The sequence below is a fragment of the Vulpes vulpes genome, chromosome 12 (genome assembly GCF_048418805.1).
Source record: "Vulpes vulpes isolate BD-2025 chromosome 12, VulVul3, whole genome shotgun sequence".
NCBI classification, from domain to species: domain Eukaryota; kingdom Metazoa; phylum Chordata; class Mammalia; order Carnivora; family Canidae; genus Vulpes; species Vulpes vulpes.
This window is the reverse complement of record NC_132791.1, coordinates 149,413,146-149,428,155: the sequence shown is the minus strand read 5'-3', so window position 1 is coordinate 149,428,155 and position 15,010 is coordinate 149,413,146. Positions and strand designations below refer to the sequence as shown.

The 15,010-nt window shown below is 36.7% G+C and overlaps 1 protein-coding gene across 14 annotated transcripts in view; it reads left to right on the top strand.

The window, feature by feature from the left end:
• The window catches only part of PATJ (PATJ crumbs cell polarity complex component), a 358,484-nt gene that overhangs the window by 219,850 nt on the left and 123,624 nt on the right, over positions 1-15,010 (top strand). The gene's annotated exons all lie outside the window — the stretch shown is intronic.

Below are 15,010 nucleotides of genomic sequence, written 5' to 3'. Positions count from 1 at the left end.
CTGAAAGTCTGTATTCTTATCTTTTGGAGGAGTGACAATCATTTAATTTTTATTATTGTAGTCCTCATTATCACTACAAAAGCTTTATATGGGATTTCTGTAGTGAGCCACATTATCTTAAAATCAGTGATAAAGTTCATGAAAGAGAAAGTGCCATGGAAGCAGAAAGTAAAAATGAGGATAATAGAAGAAAGATTACCATGAAAAGAATATGAAAAATAGAGATAGGGATGTATGCTGGGGAAGAAAGTTGCCACTTGGAAAGAATAATTGGTTTTTAGGGACACCTGGGTGGCTCAGTGATTGAGGGTCTTCCTTAGGTTCAGGTTGTGATCCTGCATCTTGGAATCAAGTTCCACATCAGGCTCTCCATGGGGAGCCAGCTTCTCCCTCTGCCTGTATCTCTGCCTCTCTCTCTCTCTCTCTCTCTCTCTCTCTCTCTGCATCTCTCATGAATAAATAAAATCTTAAAAAAAAAAAAAAAGAATAATTGGTTTTTAGCAGTGTATCTCAAGACTCTCCTTTCTGCAGTTTTCCCTCAGCCTTATGTGACATATTAGGATAGTTCTTTAGGCCTCCGGAGTTCTCTGCTTTTTCCAGTTTCTTTCCTTCTTTCCAGACTTGCTCTTTGTCATTATAGTAACCAAAGAAGTACCTCTTTGAAATGTAATTGAGAAAGATACGCTTCTATTTTTTTTTAAGGTTTTTTTTTTTGGTTTTTTTGTTTTTTGTTTTTTGTGTTTTGTTTTGTTTTGTTTTTTTAATTTGAGAGAGAGACCAAACACAAGCAGAGGGAGGGGCAGAAGGAGAGGGAGAAGCAGACTCTCACTGAGCAGGGAGCCCAATGCGGGGCTCAGTCCCAGGACCCTAAATCATGACCTGAGCCAAAGTCAGACGTTTGACTGAGCCATCCAGGTGCCCAAGGTATGCTCTTAGATTATTGGAAGATTTTCTTTATATCAGCCTCAACATATAACTTATGTCTGTATTTGGCTCCATTTGCACAATGGAAATTTCTTGCAGTCACTATTCAATCTTAAGGCATGAAGTCTGAAAGGAAAGTGTTAATGAGATTCTTATTCCATGTTTGACTTACTAGCAATATCAGACAGCTGCTTAAACTCATCAAAAATATGGTTGTATTATGTGTCTTTTAATTACAGTTTTTAAGAGGAGTCCTAAGATCAGTAATCCAAACTGAAAATCAGACGTTCTACCCAAAGAGTAGCCATGAGCTACTCTCATTATTTTAAGTCAGAAGAATTTATGCATTGCACATCAACCCCAACCCTCCCTCCTACCAATTTTTTTAAATATTAGTGAAATGCAATAAAAATAATTGCTTATAGGTAACACATAATTGTGTTAGGATATGAAGTGTCTGCTGTTTCTTCAGAACCACCAAATAGTTTGATTGCTAACACAGTTGCATTGTATACAGTAACACAGTTTCTGTTCACTCCACAAACATCCAAACTTCACATCCTTCTTGTTGCTACTCAGTGTATAGCTTAAAATGTCACCCTGCAGTTCTGTACTTGGAGTAGGGTTGGGATTTTTCCCTTAAACGGTTTGTTTAAAATGTTTTACTTTGCATTGGGGAAATTGATATAAATTTTTCCTATATAAACATGTACTGAAAAATAATTTATTGAGAGTGTATGTAAATCCTATGAAGTTTGAGGATTGAAAATCAAAAGGTATTCTAATAGGAAAACTTCTAATAGGTACCCATGTGTCATTTTCCTCTTTAAAAAAAAAAAAAAAAAAAACTCTTACTGATTTTTTTTGGCATCTGTAGAGTAAGCAGAATGATGTAATGAAATCCTTCTGTATAGCCATCATATAGTTCAGTGGTTGCCCACACTCAGTCACTTGTGTGTCCCCATACCTCCAAATATCCACCCCTATGCAATTATTATTTTTATAGTCAGGTAAAATTTACAAAAAAATAAATGCACAGATCTTCTCTGTATAATTCTGACCACTGTATACACCTGAATAATCCAAACTTCTATCACTTCTGTCTTCCCCAGAAACTTTTCTTATGTACTTCGCCATTGGAACCTCTCCCATCCTGGGAGCTGATACTACATGGATGTTTTGGGTTTTTTTTTCCTACTTTCATTAGTTTTTCCTGTTCTAGAATGTCATATATATGGGATCATATAGTATGTACTCTTCTATATCCAGCTTCTTTCACTTTGCATGTCTGTGATTCATCTGTCCTGTTACATGTATTAGTAGTTGGTTACTTTTTGCTGAATAATATTGCTGAATAATATTCCATTGTATAATCACCACAATCTGTTTATCAGTTTACCTGTGAATGGACTTTTGGATGTTTTGCAGAGTTTCGAATAGAGTTGCTAGGAACATTTGTGTGATAGGTCTTTTTGAGGACAGATATTTTCCTTTTTCTTGGATAAATATTAATAGTAAGTTAATGAGACACAGCGTAGTTGTGTGTTAAAAAGAATCTGCCAGCCCCCTTTCCCAAGTAGTTGGGCCATTAAACATTCCCACCAGCAGTGTATGAGCATTCTGGTTGCTCCACAACCTTAGCTCTTCTGGTGGGTTTGTAATGGTTTCTCATTGTGGCTTTAATTTACATTTTCTTGATGACTTATGATGTTGAGTATTTTTCTTCTTTAGCAGCCAGTCAGATTATTTTATAAAGTGTCTGAGCCTTTTCCCCATTTTTAATTAGGTTGTTTGTTTTTTTATAATTGAATTGAATGTAGAAGTTCTTTATATATCCTGGATATTAGTTCTTTATCAAGTGTATGATTTATGGATCTTTCAATCTGTGACTTGTCCTCTTAAGATATCTTTTTATGTATAGAAGTTCTTAGTTTGGATGAAAACATTATTTATTCATGTTTTCTTTTATAGTTACTGTCCTAGTTAAGAATCTTTGTTTATCTCCAGTAATTATAGTAATATTGTTCTATATTTTCTTCTAAAAACCTTATAGTTTTAGCTTTTATGTATAGTTCTGTGATCCATCTTAAATTAATTTTTGTGTGTGCTGTGAGATAAGGATTGATGGATTTTCTTCCATGTGAGTTCCTAGTTGTTCCAGCACCATTTGTTGAAAAGACTTTTTTTCCTTCATTAACTTCCTTTGTACCCTTGTCAACAATGAAATAACCCTATAACTGTGTCTGTTTTTGGACTCTCAGTTCTCTTCTATTAATCTGCCTATCATTCATGCCATTACCACACTGTCTTGATTACCATATCTTTATAGCAAGTCTTGAATTCAAGTAACACTAAATCTTCGTTTTGTTCTTATTTTTAAAAATTGGGATGCCTGAGGGACTCAGCGGTTGAGCATCTGCCTTTGGCTCAGAGTGTGATCCTGGAATCCCGGGATCGAGTCCCACGTTGGGCTCCCTGCATGGAGCCTGCTTCTCTCTCTGCCTGTGTCTCTCATGAATAAATAAATAAAATCTTTAAAAAAATAAAATAAAATAGTCTTGGCTCTCCTAGGTCCCTTGAATTTCCAAATGAATCTTAGAAGCAACTTGTAAATTTCTGTTTGTTTGTTTGTTTGTTTTTAAAAGCCTGCTGGGATTTTGATTGAGATTGTATTGAATCTATAGTTTAATTTAGGGAGGCTAGACATCTTGACAATATTGAGTCTTCCAAATTATGAATGTGAGATCTCTCCATTTAATTATTTTTCTAAAATGTTTCATAATTTTCAGTGTAGGACTTTTCTTTTTTAATTTTTATCTATGATAGTCACACACAGAGAGAGAGAGAGTGAGAGAGGCAGAGACACACACAGGCAGAGGGAGAAGCAGGCTCCATGCACCAGGAGCCCGACGTGGGATTCGATCCCGGGTCTCCAGGATCGCGCCCTGGGCCAAAGGCGGGCGCCAAACCGCTGCGCCACCCAGGGATCCCAGTGTAGGACTTTTAAGTGTATTCCTATGTATTTTATATTAAGTACTTTTTATAAGTCGAATTTTTATCGTGTCATTCTTATTTGTTGCTCGTATATAGAAATACAATTGATTATCATGTATTTGTGTATTGACCTTGTGTCCTATAATCATGCTAAATTAACCTACCAGTTCTAGTAGTTTTTGTTGATTCTGTAGCATTTATGGAGGTAGATGACCATTTCATCTGTGTACAGGGAGTTTTATTTCTTCACTTTCAATCTTTATGACATTTATCCTCCTTCCTTCCTTCATTTTCCTCTCTCTCTCTCTCTCTTTTCCCCTCAATCTCAGAAGCCATTTGGTGTTGGATGATTAAATAACAGCTTAGCTATATGTAGGTTTCTCATACATGCCCTTTATCAAGCTGAGGAAATTCAATTTCTAATTTGATGTGAGGGTTTTCCTTTTAAATCACAATTTGACATTGTACTTTGTCAAGTGCTTTTAGGCACCTATTTATGTTATCTATATATAATTGGTTTTTTTTTTTAAGATTTTATTCATTTACAGAGTGTGTGGACAAGGGTGCAAGTGGGAGAAGGGGCAGAGGTAGAGAGAGAGAGAATCCCAAGCAGACTCTGAGCTGAACAGGGAACCCAGTGCACAAGAATTCCAATCTCACTATCCTGGGATTATGACCTGAGCCGAAATCAAGAGTCAGACTTTTAACTGACTGAACCATCCAGGCACTTTCCACTCTTACCTTTTTAAAAGATGTTATTTATTTTGTTTTAAAATGAAATGTAAGTATAACACAAAAGGACACTCACTAAATGGGATAGTCAAAACTCCTTACCCTAATATTCAAAGTCCTTCATTATATGATCCAGCTACATTGAACTACTTAAATAAGTCTTCGAATCAGGTGTGCATTTCCTTCATTCCAATCTTTTGCCAGTGTATTTTATTCACTATACTTCCAGAGACATTTTAAAAACCTAGCCCAACTGTTTTGGCATAAGTTCATGACATTATTTTTGTTATTACCATAAATACCCTTATTTAGATCAGATGTCTCTTCTTTGTATAGATTTTTAAAAAGTATTTATTTGAGAGAGAGAGAGAGAGAGAGAGAGAGAGAGAACACAGTCAGGGTTAGATGCAGAGGGAGAGGGAGAGGCAGGCTCCCCTCAGAACAGGGAGTCCAATGCAGGACTTGATCTCAGGACTCTGGGATCATGACCTGAGGCGAAGGCAGACTCTTGACAGACTGAGCCACCTAGTCGCCCCTGTATAGATTTTTTTAAACGCTAACCTTAGGTAATTGGCCTGAAATTCAAAGGTAAAGATTGCAGAATGGAAAAACAAGAATATTAGTTATTATTTGTTTAAAATGTACTATTTTTAATAAGAGAGATGGCTTATAATACCAGATACATTTTTTTTTCAGATAAATCCCTTAATCTCTCTTGTCATATCTTAACTGTAAAATGGAAGAGGATTCAGTAGTATCTTTAAAAATCTTTCATACTTAATGTTCTGTGATTCTGGGATCTAAAATTTTGCTTCTCAAACTTTAGCATGTGACTTAGCCTAAGGAATTTCAGATCTCTATTCTGGCGAACATAAAAGCTATAAATCCTTTCTCAAAAGTTTTACCCAACAAATCTCTTTAGATGTATAAATTGCCCTCAATGAACTCTGTGAATCAGAATCGCAGGACAGGTTCACCTAAATAACAACCCTGCACCCCATCCTACTAGATGAGGATCTCTGAAGGTGGTGCCTAGGGGTGCTTTTCACTAGTCTGTAGTCCTAACAAGTCTTCACAAATCTTATTAGGAGTCTAGGTGTGAATTTTTGCTCCTGTCATAGAAGGACATCAAAAGAAGTACCAGGAACCTTTGTAGCCTTATTGTAGAAAATATAACCATTTGTTATTCAGTTCAGATTACACACATTGCGTGAAATAAAATAATGTGCTCAGTGATGTAACTAGTAATTTTGTCAACCAAGTAGCACTGAATGGTGTCCTGGAATCCGCAAGAGGCAAAGGAAGAGAGATCCTTAAATGGTCCATAGTACTTATGGCTCTTTAAACTGAATCTCTCTTTTAAATGTTCAGAGAATGGGATCGAGGTAACTTAGGGGCTGTGGCTAGAAAAATTAGGACAAGAAAATAAGATGATTTCTCAGCTGAATGCTCAATTTTGCATGATATTTAAATATCATAATTTAAAGTTATTTTTACTCTAAATTTTATTGCCCATCCTTATTTTATGTTTCTGTTTATGATTCAAAAGTATTAGGTTGGCAAATAGATTTTAATTCTAATTGATTCCCTAACATACTAAGTTGTCATAAAGATGTTAATTCTTTCTGCTATTTTCTTTGTTAACTCACAGATTACACTTTTTTATGTGCTTCTAAATATTATGGAATCCTAAAAAATTCTAACGGTACAGATAAAAGTAATAATTTTTACCTTTGTAATACTAGTAAAAAAGGTTTCCTCTTTTACCTTTGTAATACTAGCCCTCTAGAAGTAACCCTTGTCGGGATCCCTGGGTGGCGCAGCGGTTTGGCGCCTGCCTTTGGCCCAGGGCGCGATCCTGGAGACCTGGGATCGAATCCCACATCGGGCTCCCGGTGCATGGAGCCTGCTTCTCCCTCTGCCTGTGTCTCTCTGCCTCTCTCTCTCTCTCTGTGACTATCATAAATAAATAAAAATTTAAAAAAAAAATAGAAGTAACCCTTGTCAACTTACCATCTTTCCTATTGGTTTCATGCATTGTCACATACATTGTGCACATGATAGATTTTAAAATTAATGTAAGTAAACAGAATCATATTGTACATATCTTTTTTACTGAATAATGTCATTTATGATATATATTATTTATATGTCAGTACAAATAATACTATAACCTAATGGTACATATGTCTTTGTGCAGTTGTTTGAATATGTAGTATTAAAAAAACCATCTTCCATGTTATACAGGTTTTTACCTCACGGTTTGTAAGAGGCTATTTCCACACCCCCCACCCCTCCCAACCTAGCAAACACCATATGTAATCAGACTGTAGCCAACCTGACAGATGCAATTTTTTTAATTGAACAAAAAATTATTTACATATCTATCATTCATATTTACATATACCAACATAAGGAAGTGACTGAGAAAGTAGGACTCTAGAGAGGAGGTTTTTAACATTGCCACTTGGATTTTTATCTGCCTTCACTGCTACAGAGTTTAGAATGAGAATTGGGTGCTGGGAAATTATTTTGGAGAGAGAGGAAGGTGGCTGTGCTATAGGTGATTTGAATGAGTATTGAGCACAGTAGCAAGAATCCCATTCCAGCCCCATACCCGATCAGAGGAGGCTTTGGGATAAGGAGATGCAAGTTTGGATTCTGGCTCTGCTGTTGTCTTCCCTAGAATCTTTAGACAAGTCCCCACATTTGAGTCTCAGTGTCCTCATCACCAAAGTGCAGGAGCACCTTCCTTGCCCACTGGTCATGCAGCACAGTGTGACGATGTGAGACTCTGTGTGAGACATGCTTTAAATATGTACATGATCTGATCCTGACTCTATAGGACCGATTCACTGACAAGATTTGTGTCAAACTTTTTTTTTTCTTTTCTTTTTTTTTATTAAAGAGAAGCTGAAGTTGGGAGGAAGGGCATTAGGAACTTTGATGAAGTCCTTTGATGACTGATGAGATTTGTGGCCATGTCTGTGGAAGGGTCAAGGAAAATATTTTGAAGTTAAGAGAGGAAGAAATCTGATAACAGAGGGACTTGGAGTGGAGCTCTAATTAGATCATTGTATGAAAGAAGCAAACATTAAGTGGAGCATTACTAGTTTGGGGGATGTCTTGACTCATGGCATGTACCGATGTTTTTGGAAGAAGAAATTCCAGGTCAGTGGTCACCTGAGTCCTATTCGCATATGTGACTAACAATGCCACCAATAGAGGTGACTTGTAATGCCTCAGTCTCCTACGGAAACATGATTCCTTTCCAATATTAATGAGCTATTAAGAGGTAGATTATACTTCTGCTTTCATTCACTTACCCTTTCCTATGCCCTGCAGGTAATAGGAAATTATCTATAGGCACCCCCTTCCTTTTGATCAGGTGAACCAACCTGTGGCAATTGGGGCAACTTCCACAGAAACACTAACAATCAGAGCAAAACATAAATGTAATTTTTTTGCTCAATTCCTTGAAGTCAGTATTTTTCAGAATTGTCAAGATTTAGAATTCAAAAGAACATCTTGTTTTCTGAATACATCAAGTTTATAGAGAGGCAAGCTACATATTACTATTACTCTGCCTTTAGAAGGTATTTCCATTTAATTAGATTTGTTGGAGAGAAAATAAATCTCTCACACTTAAGCCTTTTAAATGAATCTGTTCCTTTGGGAACATTTTACTTCACAAGAAATAGATTACACTGAAGTTGCAGACCTCATTTCAGCACTGCGTCATTAAACTGAGTCCTTAAAACCTGCTCCTTTGCCCAAAGTATTAAATTATTAGCGCTTGATGTGTATTATTTTGTCTTTCTGAGAAAAAGATTAATGTGACAGTTTATTCAGAAATATTTTTTCATTATAGTGAAATTGTTTTCACGTGAATTTCAGTCATCTTCCCTGTTCTGTCCAAGCCTTGCTACCTCTTTCATCTCTTCCTCTGTCCCATCTGCAAAACTGACAGTGGTTTGGAAAACTGATGGTGGTTTGGAAAACAAGTGAGCATCATTCTTCATGGGGGCTAAGTGCCCAAAGTTTTTGGAAAGAGAAAATCTTCTACAAGGTCTTTGAACAGGACCTGGTTACTTCTGTAACACATCGCCTACCCTCCCCAAAGCTATAGTAAAGTACCTGTGGCTCCTAGAAAGACACCTGCAGTTTCCTACCTGCCCATCTTTTCATATGCTTTCCCCTGGTCCTGGTGCTCTTCCTGCCACTCACGTCCTCCCTTGCCTGCTAAAATTCTGTCTATGCCACAAGACCAACCCACCCATCTCCAAGAAGAGATAATCACTTCTTACTTTATGCCTATATTTATCATATGGCACTGTAATGTTTTGTTTCCAAGACTGTCACTTACTAAAGTACCAGATACTTGAGTGCAGGAACCATATCTGACTGAATAAAGTAATTCCTATAATGTGACTTTCAGAGAATCTGGTATCTAGAATATCCCTGGTGCTCGATACATAGTAGCTGTGGTAATGATGGTAATGAAAATTCCTGTGTCCTCATCACTTAGACAGTGACTGTTGAATAAATGAGTAAATGGATGGATATAACATGTCTATTATACTTCTATTGGAAGAAGCAATTGGAATATTTCTTGTTCTGGGTTTTCTATTTTGTGAGGCCCTGTTAATTGGATTTAAAATTTCCCAGGATTAAAAATGAGTTGCTTATCCTATGACTTTTTTTTAAAATCTCAGATAAATACCCTTAGGAATGTTTTCTAATTGTTAACAGGACAGGCTTTTGGACTTAGATTTGGCTATAAAACTGGCTCTAGATATGTCATTATTGGTTAAATTCCTTAAAATCACTACACCTCAGTTTCTCCATCTGTATAATCAGGTGATAATGCATTCCTCTACTGATTTGTGTGAGACTTAAGTGAAATAATGTATTTAGGATGCATGTATATGGGCAGCCCCGGTGGCCCAGCGGTTTGGTGCTGCCTTTGGCCCGGGGTGTGATCCTGGAGACCCCAGATCGAGTCACACATCAGGCTCCCTGCAGGAAGCCTGCTTCTCCCTCTGCCTGTGTCTCTGCCTATCTCTCTCTGTGTGTCTGTCATGAATAAATAAAAATAAAATCTTTTTAAAAAGATGAATGTACATGCAGTGTGCCTTGATGTTGTAAGTTGTTAAATAGTGTTATTACAAAGTAGTAATAAAATATCAATAGAGAAGAACAAACAAAATCACCTCAAATCCCACCAGACGTATCTTCACTGTTGACATTTAGTAAATACAGAGCTATCTTTAGACTCAGAACTTTTACATAAATGAAAATAATGTGATCGATAACATGATATATTATCATTTACTTTTTTTCACTCAATATCTTTTTATAGCAGTGGATCTAGGTCTGTGTCATCCTTCTCTTCCTTTTAATGCCATAGTTTTACATTTATCAGCTTAACAATGGCAAATATAATAAACGTTTTGTTGATGAGTATAAGGTTTTTCCATTTTTTCTCTATTATACATATAGCCATGATAGACATTTTGATCATTTTAGGATAAATTTTTAGCAGTGAAATTGTTAGATTAAAAAATTAACATATAGGGGCTCCTGAGTGGCTCAGTCAGTTAAGCATCTGACTCTTGATTTTGGCTCAGGTCATGATCTCAGGGTCATGAGATCAAGCCCCATGTTGAGCTCCACACTTAGCAGGGAGTCTGCTTAAGACTCCCTATCCCCCTCTCCCCATTCATGCTCTCTCTCTTTCTCTCTCTCTCAAAGTATTTGTAAAAAAAAATTAACCTATAAAAAGATTCATCAAGTTATAAACACTTTTTTTCATGTGTCTTATACTCAATAAAAGAGCTTATTAAAGGAAAAAAGTTAACCTGTAGATTCCAATGTCATGAAATGTAAAATACAGAATATATTTAAAAGTAAAGTAGGGAGAAGGACTCTCAGATTTCATTATCAAGAGTTCTAGTTACCTGAATTCCATCTCAGTTTTCTAATAATAATTTCTCAACCGTTCATAATAAATCCTTCTACTTCAATAAAAGAATGGGCAGAGGTGATGGTGTTGAGTATTATATTATAACATGATATTCAAACCTCAGGCAAATCTGTTGCTTGAACTAAATTTTAGTTTTTGTATAATTAATATCTCTAATCCCAGCTTAAGTTAATTAACTTTGACTTCCAATTTGGTAAGTTTTTTAAAATAGATTTAATTGAGTTGCTCTCCAGCATAAATTTATATTCATGTTCAGTTGAACTATGAAAAATTGAGTTGTATTTTTGAATAATTAATTTTATTGAAACAAATCTAATTAAAGACCTCTAAGTGAAAGTTTATGTAGTATAACAAAAGGATTTACATCCATTTACTTTTGCTGAATCTTGCTGTATTAACCCTAATTCTACAAATTATAAAATAAGGCAATTAAGTATCCTATCTTTAGTACCTAACATAAAGGATTTACCTCAAAATAGTGTTTTCTGGATATTTCCTCCCAGTAGCAGAAATCAACCTATGAAGAAAAATATGAATCATATAGAAAACCCATTTATAATATGACTTCTGAGTTTTATAAAAACAGATGTTTCTCATTTGAGGCTATTGTTTTCAATATCTAGACCTGCTGTTATTGTCCCTGAATGATATAACTCATTGAACTGGATATTCAGAATTTAGGAAAAGATGAGCGAATTTACCCATGATAAAATATTAGTGTCCTTCTGGGACCAGGAATCACTGAGCTGAGATTGAAGTTACAGACCGCGTGTAGGATCTCAGAAAGCCCTTTTTTGTCAGTATTCAGGAGAGTAAGCCAAACACAGATAAGAAAACCAGAATTGTAGCTCAAGAGCATAGAAAGCTCTTTTGGATAGAAAGCCTTTTTCCTTTGTCTTTTCCTCCTTTCTTTTCCTTTTGAATGCCAAGATAAGTTACTAAGTGTCTGAGAGAGCATAAGACTTAGGAGATAGAAAGAGATATGTCACTTGAATGTATAAATTAATATATAGAAATAGGCACCACAGATACTCTATGGGTGGAAACTTTTTGATAGCAAAGAACAGAAAATAGTTCAAGGTAATTTGATCAAAAGGGAGAATTTATTTTAATAGTATGGATGTCCCTTCTAGAACCCGGATACCAGGTTGCCTGGGGGCCTCTGGAAATGATGGCTTTTCCTGCTCCTTCATCCACATGGCCAAGTATGGTCACTTCACAGAAGCTGAGAGATGTAGAGAATCATTTTGTCTCTCAACGTGCATAAACTGAACTGTCCCAGAAGAAGTAGGACATGTGTTTATCCTTGAAGAGTTCTAAATCGCAGATTTTAAGATAATAGATAATTTAGGTATAATGGGAACACCAAATCAGAACTAAGGATAATTCTTTCCACCAATAAGAATACTATAAAAAATAAAGACATCTCTAAATAAGTTATTACTCTTTTTATATATCATTGAGTCATCTTTGAAAGGAGAAACTTTGGGAAAGGCACTTCTCCATTTACTGGAAGTAAATAGAAAATGATGATGTGGGCAGCCCCGGTGGCCTAGCGGTTTAGCGCCGCCTTCTGTCCAGGGCCTGATCCCGGAGACCTGGGATCAAATCCCACGTCGGGCTCCCTGCGTGGAGCCTGCTTCTCCCTCTGCCTGTGTCTGCCTCTCTCTCTCTCTCTCTCTCTCTCTCTCTCTCACCATCTCTAATAAATAAATAAAATCTTTAAAAAAAGAAAATGATGTTTTTCTAATTTCTAGACACTCTGAATGATCACTCATATTCTTAAAGGATAGGAGCAGTATTTGCCCCCACATGAAATATTTTAATTGTCTTCCTTTGGCATGAGTCAGAAAAAATTAAAATGGTGATCAGTCTAGATATAGTATCTGTACAACAAAAGAAAGCATAATAAGTGTCTACTATTGTTCAGGTTGCAGTTTGTACAAAGACAAAAATATAGTTTTAGGGGATTCCACTTTACATTTAGGACTTGAAAAATCTAGCAGTCAGCTATCAGGCATTTCCTCTTTGCACTGTGATGTAATGCTTGGATTCTGAACTCTGTATCTCAGAGTTCTAGGACCCAAGATGGTAGGTCACCAGCATTCTCCCGTTCCCACTCAGAGTTGATTTAACAGACATCTTTAGAAAAATGACTTTGAAAATCATCTGATTTTTATGTGCACCATGCAGATGGGACCTCTAGGTGTGCCTTAGGATTATGAGCTTTTAAACAAATAGCTAAATCACAGAGGGCAAATTGCTTAAGCTCATGGAATTCCATAATACCCCAGTTGCTCTGAGATTTAAATGAGATACTGTACCTAAAGAACTTAGCATAATGTTTGGCACCAAGTAAGCACTAGATAAATGATAGCAGTTATTAATTAGAATTAACCTGAAAGACTTCCAGGAGGTGTCGGATGCTTGCTTTTTTGCCTATGCTATACTTAGAGGATATCCTACATCTGTTGTTTAAAGAATAGTGCCCTCAGGGGATCCCTGGGTGGTTCAGTGGTTTAGTGCCTGCCTTCCGCCCAGGGCATGATCCTGGGGTCCCGGGATTAACTCCCACATCAGGTTCCCTGCATGGGACCTGCTTCTCCCTTTGCCTGTGTCTCTGCCTCTCTCTCTCTCTCTCTCTCTCTCTCTCTGTGTATCTCATGAATAAATAAATAAAATCTTTGAAAAAAAAAAAAAAGAATAGTGCCCTCAGAGAACAGCAGCTTCTCAAAAATAGAAAAAGTGACAGTCTAAAGTTAATTGTGCATAAAATGCATCATATTCTTTCTAATTACTTACTGAATTTTCTCTGGAGTGTGTTTCCTTTAGTGATGAAGAAATATAAAAACTGCTTATGCAGTTGGAAGCTATATGTGCCTTTCATTTAAATGGTGAAATTATTTTATATTAAATAAGATCTACAAAAACACAAAAGAGATCTTACTGTCTTGGAACTCAGAGAATGTGAATGTGTTATTTCTGAGATCAGAAGAAAGGCTTTGTCTTAAATTTTTAAATCCAGAGATCTGCATTTCCTTTTTTGATTTAATCCAATTCAGTCAGGTTTCCCTCTGTCTTGAGTTTCTTGTTCTGTTCCCAGTCTTGCAGTGCATGACAGCATTTCTCCAGAGGCCTCCAAACCCTGGCAGGAGCAACTGCCATAACAGTAAATGGCACAGTTGTTTGGCACTGGAAAAAACATCCACAGCAAGTAAGCTCTTCCACCTTTCTACAGTTATAGCCCCTGCCTGGATGGTCACAGACAGCACAGTGAAGGCCTAACCATAAATTTACTCTGAGATAAATTAAAATGAATGACCCTCTTTCTTCATTCAGGCTGTAATTTTTCCCTCTAAGAATAATAGTACCATACATTGTATTCTATCAAAATGGAAGATCACAGCTAAAAAAGCAAACATATCCATAAACATGAAACAGCCTAATTTTCTGTATATTCAAGCTTTTGCTAAAAAAGAAGACTTTAAAAAGAAAAAATTCTCAATCCCTTTGACGGCAGGCACTAAACTGCTGAGCCACCCAGGGATCCTCTCACAATAGTTTTATGAAGTAAGTGCTTAGATTCCTTTTCAAGAAGCAAAAACCAAGGGGCACCTGGGTGGTGTGGTCAGTTGAGTGCCGACTCTGTTTCGGCTCTGGTCATGATCCCAGGGTCCTGGGATGGTGCCCTGTGTGAAGCTCCATGCTTAGCTTGGAGTCTGCTTGAGTGACTCTCTCTCTCTCTCTCTCTCTCTCTCTCTCTCCTTCTGCCTCTCCCCACTGAGCTCATGCATGCCTGTGTACTCTCTTTCAAATAAATAAATCTTCAAAAAAAAAATACTGAGGCACAGAGATATAGTGTGGAGATCAATGGGTTTCTGGGAGGTTGATAATCTTGGTGAATACAAAAGCTGATAGAATGAGGGGCATAAAGAGGAGGTGGTTCCAGTTTAGTCTCTGCAGCAGGCTTTGATGCGCATACCCACATTAGCCCTTCAAGATGATGGATGAGCTTCATTTCAGACAACTCCATCCTTTGAAGTGTTTATTTCCATACACTTTATCGTTAGAGCGGCTATGACAAAAAACCCTTTGCAGGTGTGTCTTGAAACACAAAATTTCATAGACGTCAAGAACAAATGCAAGTTACAAAAAGTGGAAGTCTGTTTTTTTACTATCCCTATATAGTGTACTATTCTTCCCCTTAAATAGAAAATTTCAAGGCCTCAGTTACATTGGGACAGTATAGATTACTAAATACTTATTAAAGAGACAGAAGGAGAAAAGGCAAAAACTGTGTGAGCTATTATCAGTTGGATGAAATAAAAGATTAATTATGGCTGTCATCATAGTTTTCAGTGGAAAAACCTGGAG